Genomic DNA, 3414 nt, shown 5'->3' on the forward strand with positions numbered 1-3414 from the left:
GAATTGGGTCTAGCACCCTAATTTACCTGCCTTTGCTGCTCCTTTCCACAACCAATTTATTTCAACAGTAAACCTTTCCCAGTTGGAAATCTGGCCAATTTCTTCCCAGTTTAAGAAGTTTCCCTATCAGTTCCCCTATCAGTTCCCTACCCTATCAGGTAGGGGGGAACTTCTTAAACTGGGAAGAAATTGGCCAGACTTCCAACTGGGAAAGGTTTACTGTTGAAATAAATTGGCCTACTGGCCTACTGCCTGGAGAGAAGGAAAGTAACATTTATTGAATGCCTACTTTCAAAAATATGTGACAAGTGTTACTATCTCTACTTTTCTAGTGACAAAAATATGATGCCCAGAGGGTAAGTGTCATGACCAAGGTCCCAGAACTACTAAAAGGCAGGGTTTCAACCCACATCTAACTGAATTTATAGTCACTCCTTCCACAGAATGACGTTTGACTGCCTAAGGGATGGAAGATTCTTACATATTTTCTCTCTGGCATCTGTTCTTTAAGTCAGCAACTTGGTCTGAATAGGGCCCACAGGACTAACTGGTCAGAGTTTGAGAAGAGTGATATTCTGAATTCAGTTCCTTGTACAGATTTATTTTAACACGGGTTGCTTCGTAACTCAACCTTCACTCTTCCACACCAAGCGATCTCTTTCCAGTTGGGACATGTAACTTGACCGTGGTTCATTCCATCTTTCTCAGATCTAGGGCCGTGAGGGCCAGCCTGTTTCTTATAGATGCTTACTAGCTGATCCTTTCATTGGTGGTAGGAACTGGGTTAAGGCTCAAAGTAATCTCTGATGCAAGTGTGTTTGGACTGTCAAGAAATATATATGTCCCTCTGTCCCAGCATAGAGCCTGTTCAAGTCACCTATTTCATTAAGTCTAAAGAAAAAAATGGTCATCAGCCTAATTATTGTTTGGCTGTAGACCCATCAATAATCATTATTTAAAAATACATATTCTCATAACTTATACTTCATTTAATCTACTACTTAATGTTGTAACTGAGTTTTTTGAAGCATTCTTTCAACACCCATTCACCAAATATGTATCCAATGCCTACCTCGCAGTTGGGACTTTATGAGGTACTGAGAATGGCGGGGAGAGAAATCATGGGTCCTAACCTCAGGTATAATTCACTCCTACAAAAGTGCTCACATCTGCCTGACAGACTCCAGGGAGGTTTTCCAGAGGAGGAGGCTTTGCTGGAGACTGGATAGAGGGAATGAACATGTCTGGAAGTAGTCAGGTGGTTGGATGTTGTATGGTAAGGTCACAATACCTAAGAATGACTGTAAAAACAATGAATGCTATAGTCCAATCATTTCTGCCCATGAGCTATTATTTAATGGCTTTAAGGGAAAAAAAAAGGTTTTTTGTTTTTTTTTTTAAAGAAGAGAAAAGAAGCATCTGAAAACATTCAAGGTCACAGTTGTGCTCTGAGCACTTTCTAATAGGTTTTTCCTGTCCTTATGTGGTCATTTTGATAGAAAAGAACTCTGCATTTCAATTGCCAGAAAAGAGCCATCAGGCTGAGCAAAGAGAGAAGCCCTTCATGGGGTCCTTTAAAATCCGGTGTGGCTGCAGTGCTCTTGATGGAGACAAATGGGACAATCTGGTCACTGACAATGGAGTGGCAACTGTGATAAAGGGCCCTTCTCCTAATGGCAGTGTCCTCTCCAACCAAGCCACAGGGTGCTCTAGAAAAACGCGTGTGCTTTCCAGCCCCATGTATTTTTTTTTCTCTTCAGAAAGAGAAATAATTTTATCATACAGCTGAGGGGACTTGGGTCAAAGTTACATTGGGGGCTCTGGTTAGACTTGATGAGTAGACGGGCAGCTTATTTTAAATGGTGGCTCACCATATGACTCATTCATCACTGTCTCATAACCCAGAAAGCATCTAGTCTAAGCTCTTTTCAGAAAAATGCAACCCAGAACGGTCCAGCAATTTACCCCAAGTCACACAGCTGATTAGCACCAGGTATCTATTAATCCAGTGCTGACTTTATAGTTAAGTATTGACCTGCCTTATTCAATGTAAGTTATTTCATTAATAATCATTTACTGAATGCTTCTGGTATGCTAAACACCTCATTAAGCCATAGATTATTTTCAATGGAGAGGCAGCATCCAGTTGTGAATTGATGCTCACTGCTTTTGGGTCTTGGGCTACTTGCATAATCTCTCCAAAGCCTCAGTTTCCCCATCTGCAAAATGGAGGAGATAATAATAGTTCCTGTTGCAAGGACATTATGAAGGTTAAATGAGATAACGCACGTAGAGATCAGCATGGTGTCTGGCCGACTTAATACTGGGGTCACTGTGATTTAATCCTTCTGGGCTCTTCTGCCAGAGCAAAAACCTTTACTCTATTATTTCTGCCTGCCCTAAAGGTGGTTATGAAAGGTTTATTTCCTCTGTGCTGCTTTCATTCTAAGGCCCTCTAAATCCCCAATTGACAACTCTGGAGGGCAGAAGCTTATCTCCTTCACAGCCATCCCCTTCTCAGGATAGCTCCTTCCTCCTCCTCCAGGTTCTTGGCAGCCTCCAGGGGAGGCCACATTCAGATGTATTCTCTCAATACACCCTCATACCCTTGGGAGGGAGCTTTGTCAATGGTATGTCCTCATCTCCTGAATCCATTCTGAGAGGAACAGGGGGCCAGCCCCCGACGGCATATCATCCATCTCTGAGCCCAGCCAGGTTTGGGTTGGCTCACGAGATCTGGGACTTGTCTTAGTCTCTGACGTTTAAGAAAGGGTTCCACAGAGGCCTGGAGTTAAAAAAAAAAACACACCCACACATAATAAGCAGCGCTGCACATCAGCCTTTTTGGCAAGAATCAAGGGAAGAGCACAGTTCAGCACATACTTCACTGTGCACACTTTTAATAGCATAATTGAATTTTCCTGGTTCCTTCTGAAGCTTGATCACCTCTAATGTAACAAGTTATCTTCTTGGCAAGGTTTTTGCACCCTGCTTCTCTGGTCTCCTTTTGCAAATCATCCTCCCTGTGAGTGAGTATGCAACCTACTTTTGTGCACAGCTAGTTGGAGGGAATGCTGGCCATTCCAGTGTGCATTAATGATGGCAATACATTTCCAAGGGAGGCAGAAACTTCAGCAGAGGTCTGGAACAGATTTGAGAAATACGCTATCTGCATAAGGGCGGTCTCATCCAGTCAGTGAATTCCTTAGCCCCACAGCTTGTGAGGCTTATTTGAATGGTTACCTTTTGTGGTTTCTTTGTCCCTTTTAATTTGAAGAATGAGCTTTTAATTTTGGATCTCTTAAGGAAATTTTGGAGCATCTTGTTCTTTTTGTCATCTGGGAAAATGAGGATGTACCTTTTAAGTGGGGCAAGAGGAATGACTGAAGAAAAAGATATATATATATATATATA

The sequence above is a fragment of the Ailuropoda melanoleuca genome, chromosome 13 (assembly GCF_002007445.2).
Source record: "Ailuropoda melanoleuca isolate Jingjing chromosome 13, ASM200744v2, whole genome shotgun sequence".
Lineage (NCBI taxonomy): Eukaryota > Metazoa > Chordata > Mammalia > Carnivora > Ursidae > Ailuropoda > Ailuropoda melanoleuca.